At 41.7% G+C, this 13055-nt stretch overlaps 1 long non-coding RNA gene across 1 annotated transcript; it reads right to left on the bottom strand.

The window, feature by feature from the left end:
* Positions 1-281: 281 nt before the first annotated feature.
* LOC126650454 (uncharacterized) lies at positions 282-10618 on the bottom strand. The gene is made up of 4 exons (XR_007631429.1): positions 10497-10618; positions 3097-3351; positions 1192-1316; positions 282-671 (listed from the first exon to the last, which is right to left on the bottom strand). It is a non-coding gene; the product is annotated as an uncharacterized LOC126650454 (long non-coding RNA).
* Positions 10619-13055: the final 2437 nt, after the last annotated feature.

The raw sequence follows: 13055 nt of genomic DNA, 5'->3' as shown, positions 1-13055 counted from the left end.
AAAGATGTGGTGAGCTCACATTTTCTGCTGCCGTGCTCAGCCATCCTTACCCATAAACACATCCCTCATCACCCTTCCTGGAGGGGGGAAAGTGCTCTCTCAAACAGAGCTGTTGAACATAGAAGTGGCATGAGCTCATGGATTCCTTTCCTTTCCAGGGCATGTTTCAGAATATTAAACATAAAAGGAAGGGGAAAAGGCAAAAAGGGAAAAGGGAAAAGGGGAGGGGAAGGGAAGAGAAGGGAGGAGAGGAAAAGAAAAGGAAAAGAAAAGGAAAAGAAAAGAGAAACAAGTCCTCCTCTTGCTGCTCGAGATCTTCTGCATACCCTTGTCTACAGACACTGACCCAAGGGTTATAACACTGTGCAGTAAAGGGCAAGAGAAACACCATAAAACACAAAACTGTGCAAGAGATGAGTATCACAGTGTCAAGCACAGATATTAAACCAAGAATGAAAAACTGTGTGTTCAAAACTCACCATTGCTGCAGCTGCCCTATTAATCTGGATACATCAGAGAGCTGGATTCAAAGGTGTTTGGATCTACTCCAGTTCCTTTCTGGGTCAACACAACCTTTGGCAGCAGGGTCCTCAGCACAATCCTGAAGCTGGTTAGATATGCAGATAAATACTCACTTAAACTCGCTCAGACTTCACTGATCCCAGTGATCACTGCAGGAAATACAAGGATATAATGTATTTAAGAGCACTTCTAGCACTCAGCAGTGGGTGCATCTGTGAGAGGACATCCTTCTGCCCAGGAGGTGGATGCTGGAGGAGGAGCCCTTAGTTTGGGGTTGTTGGGACCAAGCAAGGCAAAGACAGAGATCAGGGGTGATGGCACAGGAAGACCTCACACGGTGCTGTTTGAACGAATCAACTGCAGCACTCGATTTCAAACGAGCAGTGATATTGAATGCCACTCCTCTGGTTAAACACGGCTCTCCCAGCAGATGTGCCCCTTTTCCCCTGAGCAACACTGTGTCAACATGCACTCACATCTCCCAGCCCGCCCCCCTGCCAATACCCACGAGCGCACACGAGCGTACGAGGCAATATTGACCGACGGAGTTTGAGAACACGGGTTTGCAACAGGAAAGTCAACAGGAATTGCTTCTTGGACAATTATATTGTTTGAGTTGTGAAGAATGAACAGGCTGTTGTAACTTGTGTTTGAAAACCGAGAGCTTACCTTTGGGCTGCGCCTGTGAGCGTGAGGTCAGCTCTGTTAGCACTGTGAAGAACATCTCTGCTCAACACCTTCAACAGCAGAAAATATAATTTGGATCAAGGTGGAAATCGTCTTTGGAAATCAATCTAAAAAAAAAAAGCAGAAAGATATGTTTTCCTTTAACTAATGGGCTTCTTCTGCCCTTGAATTGCTCATAGTATCCTTTGTCTTCATATACATTTATGTGTGTTATAAGTGCTTGTAATACTAGCCCCCCAGAAAAAGAAAGAAAAAAGCAACAATGTTATTTTAAAAAACCACAAAAAAAACCAAAAAAACCCACCTTTTTTTTCTCTGATTATGCCTATACAATTCTTAGTATTTTTATCAACTTGGCTAGGTCATCTAAATCAAAAGGAGGGTGACCAGTGCTTTTACTTCATATGTCTTGTAATTAATTTATTTAACCCAATAGATTATTGCATTTTGTGGAATAAATTAAAAAATGTCTTCTATATTTGCTTGCTGAACTGAACAAAGTATTTGAAGAAGTGTAAAATCAATGACCTGCCAAAATAAGGAAGGAAATCAAGCCTCTTAGTGTAGCTGAGAATTAGCATAAGTGATAGGAACACCATTAATGGAATTATCCTGTAGATATTTTAAGTAAAAGCCTCATGAGCAATGCATCAATAAATAGAAAACCCAGAAGACTCTTTCTGGAAAAGCAGTGTTTCCAGAGAAAACATCCAGGGTCATTTAAAGTACAAATTACTTCTTTTACTTGTGTCAATATTCACATTGCATGTGCAGCACAGTTTGATCTCTTCTCCAAAAGGACAACTGCTGGATCACCCAAACTCTAGAGCTTACTTAAGATCTCAGGGTATCACTTTTTGTTTGAAAGGCTTGCTTTAAAAGTCACAAATAAAACGGTGTGCTGATTTTGGCTGGGGTAGAATCCATTCTTTTGCTTTCTCTAATAAACTGTCTTTGTCCCAACCCACAAGTTTTCAAGCTTTTATGCTTCTGATTGTCTCCCTGACCCTGCTGGTGGGGGAGTGAGTGAACCACTGCGGGTGGGGGAGTGAGTGAACCACTGGTGCTTTGTTGCTGGCTGGGATTAAACCCCAGAAGGAAATGTTTCAAAGATAACTGGAAAACCCTTGGCCACTGTCTTCTCATTACAGAACAGTCAAGCCTAGGGCCAGACTAGGCATGGCCAAGAGCAACCAGAAAGTCACATTAACATCAGCCTTTACTGAGATGAATATTTAAAGATTATTTCACAGAATCACAGAATATGTTGAGTTGGAAGGGACCCACAGGGATCATCAAGTCTAACTCTTAGCCCTGCACAGGACCAGCCCCAAGAGTCACAACCTGTGCCTGAAAGCAACATCCAAACCCTTCCTGAACTTTGTCAAGCTTGGTGCTGTGCCCACTGCCCTGGGGAGCCTGTTCAGTGCCCAACACCCTCTGGGGGAAGAATGTTTTCCTAATATCCAGCATAAACCTCCTCTGACACAACTTCAGGCCATTCCCTGGGGTCCTGTCCCTGGTCACCACAGAGATCAGTGCCTGCCCCTCCTCTACCCCTCACGAGGAAGTTGTAACTTTGGTTAAGAGGTCTCTCCTCTCCTCCAGCTGAAGAGACAAGTGCCCTCAGCCACTCCTCACACGGCTTCCCATCACAGCCCTTCACCATCCTCATTGCCCTCCTTTAGACACTCTCTAACAGCTTCATATCCTTCTCATATTGCAGACACCAAAACTGCCACAATATCCAAGGTGAGGCCCCCGCAGGTCAGAGCAGAGCAGGACAATCCCCTCCCTTGACTGGCTGGTGATGCTTTGCCTGATGCCCCCCTGGACAAGGTTGGCCCTCCTGGCTGCCAGGGCAGTGTTGATTCATGTTCAACTTACCACTGACCAGGACCGCCAGGTCCCTTTCCACGGCACTGCTTTCCAGCATCTCAGTCCCCAGTCTGTCTGTACCTCCAGGGTTGTCCCATCCCAGGTGCAGAATCCGGCACTTCCCTTGTTGAACTTCACACAGCTGGTGATTGCCCAGCCCTCTCATTTGTCCACGTCTCTCTGCAGGGCCTCCCTGTCTTTGAAGAAGTCAACAGCTCCTCCCAGTTCTGTGTCATCTGCAAGCTTGTTTTTGTGAAGACTGAGCTTCACATGGCAAAAAAAGAAAGGAAAAAAAAAAAAAAAAGCACTTAATTTTGGTTTAAAGATGCACATGGCAATGTAGTTTCCAAATGTTTAAACTCCGTGGCAGCTCAGAGTGAAAATATGCTGGGCCAGTTTTCAACTTCCAGGCTGCTGGCCCAATACTGAGAGAGCAGACTGGGCACTGGGTGCATCAAAACAAGCTAAAAAGATGGCATAACAAAAATCTCTTTGCTGTGGGCTTTTGTGCACTGCAAGTCAAGAGACCCTAATGGTTCAATCTACAGATTGAACTTGAACTGTGATCACCAATTCCATAACAACTATGGAAAACAACGATCCAGCCCTATTTTCTGCCACTGGAGGGCATTCATTGCCCTTACAAACTCCCCTGTTGTAAGGGCAGTTTGCAAGCAGCAGAGTTGCTACAGAAAGGCACATGTTGTTCTACCTTCACACTTGTTATTGAAGATAACTGGAAAATAATGTTGCCATCATATGACAACCCTCTCTAACAGTATTCATCATCCTGGGAGAGTTTTCTGTTGCTGTGTTTTCTTTAAATGGACTTTTCTGCTTCTTATATTGCATGTGTTTTTTTAAAAAAAGAAAGGAGTTGAGGCTTAAAGAGGTTCAGACTTGCTGCTGAAGTGTCCATTCAGAGCTTAAACCTGAGGTGCCATTTGGATCTCTGCAACCACTTCTACCTTTAGGTAATTTATCATCAGAAAAGGACACAGCAGTCAGCAGTATGGGCAGTGATATGTGTTATATATATATATATGCTATGCAGCTGTCATCAGAGAACAAAACTGCATATATAAGGTTACTACAGCATAGAACAACCTGTCCAGTAGCTTTCAGTAACATTTCTTATGTTTTTACCCGGGTGGTAATAATTACACATTGCAGCTTTCATGTGTTGTTAATTATTTACCAGAAATCTTCCAGAAATTTAAATTATGTCTGCTGATACATCTGCATGTCTATATATAGATACAGCATAAATATTTTTATATTTATCTATATATGCTATCTGTTGGAAAAATTAATACACCAAGGAGAAACAAACATAATGGAGTTTAATTAAGCTTTATTAAAATTTATGATGGTTCCTGCTTGGCTAAACATAGTCTCAAACAACTGTTGTAATAAAGCAGAATTCCAATGAAATTAATTGCAATAACCTTGCTCTTCACAATACACCAAAACTTCCTTGGGACAGTATGCAAAAATATATGGCTCTGTTGTCTATATTTAAACAACAAGATCGTTAAAACAACCTCAGTGTTTTTACCTTAAGTTCCCTGAAGCAATAACAATCAACTGACTCTCCCATGGAGTATTTTGGGGAAAAAGAAGTGCTTTAACATAAATAAATAAATAAATAAAGAGCTAAATTCCGTCTCTAAATTCACTTGGGTGGTGGTTTTGTCTGCTTGGTTTTCAAGAAGAGTAAATATTTCAAGATTCGTTTTCTCAACACTGAAATTGGCTCATTTAAAGTTTCAGTTTAAGTTGTATTTTTGAGCAATTTCCTTTCTCTAAATGACTAGTTCTAACAGGTGAGAATCATGGAATAATAAAAAGTTGGGGAGGGCAGGGGGGAACAAAAAAAAAACTCAAATAAGCAAAAAAACCACCACCAAACCCACAAAAACCTTGCCATGTTTCACAGCGTATTACAAAGAGAACTTCAGCCATACCATGCTTTTTAATGTCCATTTTCAAACAAGAAAAGCAGCAGAAAAGCTTTGGCACATTAGATAGCACCATGCCCAAGCAGAAGATATCCTCTACAGCTATCACTGAGAAATTGTTTTAAAATTATCACTTAAAATCAGATCTGTCTTGCTGTATCATTCCAAAACACAACTATTTCCCACCTCTCCATGCAGTAGCATCACTGAAATATTTTATAGCCCTGAAAGACAACTGTCAGTGATACAATACCCTCAACAGACCTGAATGCTGCATGCCTCAAAACAGTCAGAAATATCTTTAAAGTATTCATTTTCAAACACTGTCACACAAACTGACATGTTTGAATGGAACACAGTTCACTCCAACACAGGAACTTGACCAAATATAAGAATTTGTCTGAGCAATATGGAACAAAATACTGAAACTCTTCACCCAAGGTGTAGCAGCTGGTAAAGGAAAAAACCAGCAGTTGTTAAATGATGCATTCCTTTTGACTTGGAGGAGAGCATGCTGCCTCAGAGGTGCAGATTTGGTTACACTTGAAAGGCAATGTCACACCTTCACCTCCAATTCAAGGGAATTTTCAGACCCCACCCAGAGAAATAAAAATCCAGAAATTAGTTCAGTGCCAAAGAAACATGAAGAGAAAACAAGCTCATCCACTTACTTTCATGAAATCTTCACTAGAGGTTTCTTGAGCAGGTTTGTCCAGAGCTGAAGCTTAAATATATACTTTCATTCATTTTCACATAGAGTAAAAAGAACTTTTGATGAAGAAAAGAAAATAAATAAACTAATTTCTCTACCTTGCATCCAGACCCTACGATTTTCTTCTCTCCCAGATCCCAAGTGTGCAAAACTCTACCAGAGGCATCATATTTGCCCGTGTGTCAACTCAAAGAGCCAGAGGTCTAGAGGCCATCTAAAACATGAGCCAGACTAGCAGTGCTGACAATTGACACAGTGATAAGGGACAAACACGTGAGATAAGGGGCAAGGTGCTTGGGCTGTCATTCCTGAATGCTGTTCATTCCTGAAATCCAGCGCACACCACTCAGCAAACTCCAAACTCCAAGCATAAAAGGGCAGATGCAGAGAATAATGGACCGCTAGAGACCCTCCCCTCAATGTCAGCGAGTTTTAACTGCAGCTTCTGGGGTTTAATCTGATCTCTCAAATCTCCCTGATTTTGTGATTGCTGTACAGATGTTTACAGGACTTGACATAACTGTAAGAACATCTTCATCCAAAAATGAGAGCTGCTTTTTTGAAATTAGGAGAGCTTTAGTGGCACTGTACATTAATTCCAGGACCAAATGCAATGCCATTTAAAGAGAAGAAAATAAAGTTGATGGTGTGCTGATCAGAATTGTTGGATAATGAGAAGCTTTGATGAAAGAGCAGTAACATGAAAGGAGTTCTCGAGATTGGCACATCCTCTCCGAAACAGCCACTGCAGAGTATTGACACTTTCTGGAAAATATTACTGCTGTCCTTAACGCTTCAGAACATTTCTGGAAAACAGATTACTCAGGTCTGTGTTCTCACCTCACTCAGGTTGGAGGAATGGGAATTATGAAACAAAGCTTATAAAAATCAGAAGACAGTACCTCCCAAAGACCCAAATATTGGAGTTCAACTGCGATTCCAAGTCTTGGTTGCTTTCAGACCACTGATCCTGCAGCCAGCATGAAAAAGGGCAGTTCACAGACTGATCTGCTCTACACCATGTGTCATAGAGCCTAAGGGGACTCTAAAATTACCTGAAATCAGTGGAGTACTAGACACATCCCCCCTGTCCACAAAAAATGACCAAGAGGTGCCACGTTTGTTCCATCCTGTCTGGGGACTCCCTGACCCGAGACAGTTGTCCTGGTGGGCAGTAAACTAAGTGGACTTGCCCCATCCAGCTCTTCCCATGAAGATGGGATGTACTGGTAATGTACAGTTACCAGTCACCCAAGCATGAAGGGGAAGGGGGGTAGATAGAGGGGAAGGAGAGAAAGCTACAAAGATGCCACTGTTGAATAACTGAGATTTGTAAAAGAGTTGCTGCTCCTTTGTTGTCTTACTATAACAACAATGTGGTGTGTATTTCAATATTGCATTCCCTAACAAAACCAACAAAAAAAGTCTGAATTCACCCACAAAATACGTCTTACTGAAAGTATAGGTCAGAAAATAGTAAATCTTACACTTCTTCAGGTATCTGGACAGCCAAAGACTCTGATTTCCAACTTCCACTCTCTCTAATGGTCTGCTAACATATGCAAAGCAAAATTGATCTTCAGACACATTCCCCTTATTCTCATGCTTAGCTTTTCCTTGGGGAAAAAAAAAATCCTCATCGTGTTTTCAACGCCTGCCCCTTGACCATCACCACACACCTTTGGCAAACAAGGTGATGACAACTGAGAGTGCAGTTTCAACTTCCCTTGGATTTCCTTGTGTTATCAAACAATGTTGCCTTGCCACAGCTGGACTTACAGCACAGGAATTTGGAGATCAAAGGTTAATGAAGAAAAACAGAATCTGATAACTCTGTCACAGACAATCCCAGGGCTCGCACCTCAGTCGGTCCCTGCTGTGGTTGCATCCTTGCAAGACTGGTCATAGGGGAGTTACAGGAGGCCTCTCTTTTAGTTTTACACTTTTCTGACAACAAACTGAGGGAAAAGGTGGTCAAGTTCTTGTTGAATATATTCGCTTTGATACCATTTATACCCAAGGTTCAGAAGTCTGGATTTCTGCATTTAATAATCATTCAAAGTTAAATGCATTGTTTTTTTAGTGTATGGATTCCTATGAAAAAAAAATACCCCCTGAGTATGGTGAGAGTAGCCTACAAAAACTCAGAAAAAGATAAAGGTACATAAGAATTTAGGTTTGTAACAGAGGTCACTTCAGGGTTCACTGCTGTTTCATACATCCTTGACTGCAGCATCACACGGAAAGACAGAGAACTGTTTTGTAGCCCTGCTGCAGACACCCTGTGTGATTCCAGGTCAGCCAGATAACCTCTTCACACTTCACATCCAAAACACAAATTGCTATTTTGAGCCCTTTCTGGAAGAACAAATAAACCATATTTCACACATTGCTCAGTCTACCTCACAGCAGCCGACATTAAAAGCCAACCACTTCTGGCTCTGAACAGCCTGGAAAGTCCTTTAATACACAAACTTTCTTGATATATTCAAGTCAATAAGCATTTAATGTTGACTTTAAATAGGCAGGACCTTTCTTCATTAGCTGTAACAGGAAAAGCCAAGCCCTCTGAGTGCCTTTCCAGACCCAAACCCAAAAGCAGTTGGTAAATTTTCATTCAGGGTAAGAATACAGCACGTACCTGATTGATTAAGAAACACGAGAAACAATACTTAAAATGATCAGATTTATAGATATGGACAAGGAAAACACACTTAACTCCTGATCAAAAGAAGGAAGGTTGCAGTTTCCCTGGTTGCAGCACTGAGTTAGCAAACAGCCACACCACTGCCCAGAGCTCAGTCAGCACACACAGGGCTGTTGTCAATCCTGTATGTCAATCTTGCCAAGTTTAATCACAGTAAAAATCACAAAGGCTGCACCACTCTACGCAGCACTGTGTGTTTTTAACATGCCAGAAAGCCTAAAACAGAATATAAAAGTAGCTTCTGGGAGGAAATGCATCTTAAGAACATGAGTGATGACCATCAAGATAATTCCTTCACTAAAAGAGAATCTGGATGGCAGAAAGAGGAAAGCTCATCTATGTGATGTTTCAGAACTGCTCAGAACATATTGCTTTCTACTTAAAATAGTAATTGCCCAGTATCTTCAGCTTTGCATACATAAGGGAAGTTCTGCACAGAACTCAGAATAACTTTCTTATTGTAAAAACAGAGCAGACACATAGATCAATATCTCCCATTAAGCCTTCCAAGTAAAACAACATGTAGATTTTAGTTTGTGTTCACTTCCTTGAGCCATTCCAATGGGGGAAAAAAAACAGGATAAAAGGAAACTGAAAAATATGAGTCCAGCTGTAGAACTCCCAGAAATTATCAACTCAAATGAACTGACCGTGTCACAGACTAATCCTCAAGAGGTGCTCAGTCACACTGCTGAAGGAGGTGAAATGGAAAATACAGTAGGGCTGGAAGACACCCAAAGAAAAGCAGAAAAGAGCTATATTCTGAAAGACTGGGAGTCAAGAAGCAGATGAAGGCACACTCTGCTTCAAGAAGACAGATGCTTTCTTTTCAATTGCTTACAGCTTGATTTAGGCAAACATCCAGAGAAGTCAAGACACCAGAACCCACACACAGCCTAACCTCATTTAGTTTGTGTGCCCAGCAGAACAGAGAGAGAAGTGCTCATCAAGAAGGATATTTAACTGCAAGTTTTGAGTGAGGAAAATCCTTCACGATCACAGCATTTCTGAAAATATTTTCACCACGAAAGTCCCAACATTTTGTCTTGAGAGCACGGATGAAGTAAAAAGGACAGGCACTATGCACAGCTCATAAGAAAGAACCAACAGAATTTCACAATGTTCTTTACTTTGTTCATTTAAAAATCTGTTTTCATGCTAGATCAGTCAGTCTTTGCCAAATCTCTGCTTCCCATGGGGCTGTCTGCTGATTGGGCCAGTTTATTGTTCGCTCAGATATTTAGGTTACCCAGAGCCAGTTGGGAGATCTGGAAATTGTCCTTTTTGCATGAAGAAATATAAAAGCTGCTGTTGATTAGCTCACATTCTGACTGCACATTTTTATACCCAGCTCGATATGTTGAATGTTCTCATCATGATTCATCCAGAAAAATAATAAGTTAACATACAAGAGCACGTTGGAGCAAGCAGAAACATTTCAGGGAAATGCTGATTTAGCCAGCGGATTTAAATATCAACATACAGAAAATTATCTAACTTTGTCTGGATGAAAAGTACTTTTACAGGCTGGGATTTTCCAAAGGATAAAAAGGCAGGTAGGCACCTAAATGCCACCAAAATTTTTCAAAGCTCTTTTTAAAATCCTGTCCTGAAATGTGACCCTCAGACTAGACTAACGGATCAGATCCAAACATGCATTACTGAGCACAACCTCAACATGAAATCATGGAAAGAAAATACCTCAAGAAGTCATCCAGCTGCTCTCCCTGCCCTAGGTAGGATCATCTGTAATGATCATTTGTGACAGATAATTGCCTAACATAATTTACCCTGAAGTCAAAAACTCCAATATTTCATTATCCTCACTGTTCTCCCTATTGTTTAACCTTCTTTCTTCCTCTAGTATAAGACCAGAACTTCCTATTAAATAAAATATAGGCTTTTAACAAAGACTATTTCTGTCCTTTTCACAGCTCAGTTCTACTTCCTGTGTGCTCGAGGATTATTCCTGCATTGCCCAAAGTCTTCTCTTCTAGAAGCTGAACCACGTAACTTGATTAGCTCTTACCTCCTTGGTCACATCTGAGACCTCTAATCACTCTTGATGCTTCTCTTTGCGCTCTTTCCAGCTGCTCCACGTCCTCTTGAACTGCAGTGCCAGAGGAGTCCAGCTGAGGCTTTTCCAGTACTGAAAATAGCAAGAAAATTACTGTTTATATCAATGAGCAGGCTACATTCTTTCCTGTGCATTTTGGTATTCAGCATTGTGCTCCATCCTTTACACGAGAGTATTACTTTGTTGACTTATTCAGCTCCCAGGAGAAAAGCCTTTCCCAAATTACTAAGTTCCCTCCCTCCTTTTTATGTCCCACCTATCCCAGATGTCCACCTCATAAAGCATTTTCCTTTGATAGGATCTCTTACTCCAGGTCCTAATTAGTAACTTCCAGTTGACTATTTAAAGCAGATTTAGGTCCTAGAGTGCTTCCTCATCTGTCAGTGTGATAAATACAGCACGAACATGTGTTATTTTTTTAATGGAAGGATGAAACAATATCAAGATTCATCCTTCTAGTAGTGGAATAGATCTGCTCGTTTACCCAACTGCATGTAATACACCAGGGATGTTTTTTAGCCCCCAAAAAGCCAAGTCTGAGCTCCATCTCAACGTTTGGAAGAAATGAAACTGCAAAGTACCTGTGTGGTCACTTGCACTTGCACTCTAACCCCAAGCACATCTACCCCAAAGGTCATATGTAACCCTGGCAACATTTAAATTAATGGTTTACTTGCAAGAGAAGATATTCTCTAGATCAGAAACCAAATAAAATCCTGTAAACCCAGCACACCTGTATTCTGGGAGAAGACAACAGCAGAAGGTATAACTGAAACCACTTGTAACTGTACAGATAAAGCTAGAAAACGCTTCAAAATATATTCTAAATGTTGAAAGAAGTTGGTAACCACAATGATGGGTGCCATTTAGAAACCAGAAGAGGATATAATAGTGTGTATTTGTCTCTTCTAGTAACAACCAGCTTGTTTCTAATCACCAGCATCAGAGTCCAGCTAAACATTTTAAACCACACCACCACAGACAATAAAATTGTACATGCTGATGGGTCCCACCCAGCAGACTGTATTTCTGCTTTATGTCCACCTCACCCACCGTCACACCAATTTTCTTACTTATTACCTACTCCTTTTCCTTGTTTGCAGCTCTCATTTTAAGCACTTAGCAACTCACATTCAGATATCTGCTCAGATTCCCTAAAGGATTTTGTTCCCGTTAGACAAACCAGTGAAACAGCCAGTTATGAAGTGCTTGACAACAACCATCTGAAATATCATTTGGGGAAATTCCGCTGGAAAACCCTGGGCCCAACCAGCCTTGAGTTAGTTTAGCAATTTTTTTTTGGTATTCCCATGTTTCCTCTCTCCTCCTTCACGTGTAGCTGGAGAGGAGCATGATGAATGCCAAGGGCTGGCTCTACATGCCTGTCTGTTTTTGTCATTAACAAAAGCAGAGTGGAATGACTGTTAAACTCGGGAGAAGATGAAATACAAAGCTCTGCTGTCCCACAGGCTGGTGGTCTGTCTGCCTGCAAAGCAACTAATTCCCACAGCATTTGCACGTTGCAAAAGGAACAACTTTATTTTTCTGTTGTTGTTTCAGAGGGCAGTTATAAACAATGCCATGTGGAGAGCAAACACGCAGGAAATTCTCATAGAGGGCTGGCAAACACTCGCCTTGTCGGGTCTCATTAGTGAGGTCCACAAAACCAGTGAAAATGAGTCAGACAGAGAACCTGCCATGTTTTCAGTGTTCAATCCTATGATTTTCCACTAAAGTCAGGGAGGAGGCTCTGCAGATGAGGCCTCTGGAGGTCAGTCAGAAAAGCTTCCTGCTTCTTCCCCAAACTACTTGCATGATCTTGTCTAAGCAAGTTTATTCTTCCCCACCTCAACCCTCTGTTAGCTGTCAAACACGCCCTAAGCCTCTCTTGGCAAAACAAAAAGTAGGTAGGATTAATCAGCAACGCAAATTCAAAATTGGGAGTGATTAGTCAGGGTTAGACCTGTTATTTTTCGTAATAGGTCTCGGTGGTTGCGATGGACCTCCAGCTGAGCACGAGTCAGCCGTGTGATGGGTTATGAAAAAAGCAAACACCTCACTGGAACACTGTCAGGAGTGCAGGCACCCCACAGGCCTTCATCTGCTGGTGGCACACTGGCTAGAGAACAGCATCCCACCTTGGGTGCACGGCAGGGAAGGAAAACCACTAGGAAGACTTCTGAGAAAGACAGGAGAGGAAGGGCCCAGAACGGCAGAGACACAAGAAGGGCCTAATTTAAATGCTGTCATCCAGCCAGAAAGAAAAATGAGACTGAGGAAGGGAGAGCTGAAATAACAGCGCTCAAGACTGCTGCAAGACAGAGCAAATAATCTCTTTTCCAATATTTGTGGTGGTTAGGGAAAGGAACAAAGAGCTTAAACTGCAAGAAGAGAAATTTATATGAAGCATGATGGAAAGAAGTTCTCTAACAGGAAGGGTAGGAAAGCACTAGATTAAATTGCCCTGGGAAAGCTGTAGAGTGCTCATCCTTGGGGGCCTTCAAGAATGAG

This window comes from Myiozetetes cayanensis, unplaced genomic scaffold (genome assembly GCF_022539395.1).
Source record: "Myiozetetes cayanensis isolate MyiCay16 unplaced genomic scaffold, myiCay2020 scf6-25, whole genome shotgun sequence".
NCBI lineage: Eukaryota > Metazoa > Chordata > Aves > Passeriformes > Tyrannidae > Myiozetetes > Myiozetetes cayanensis.
This window is presented reverse-complemented; position numbering and strand designations above follow the sequence as displayed.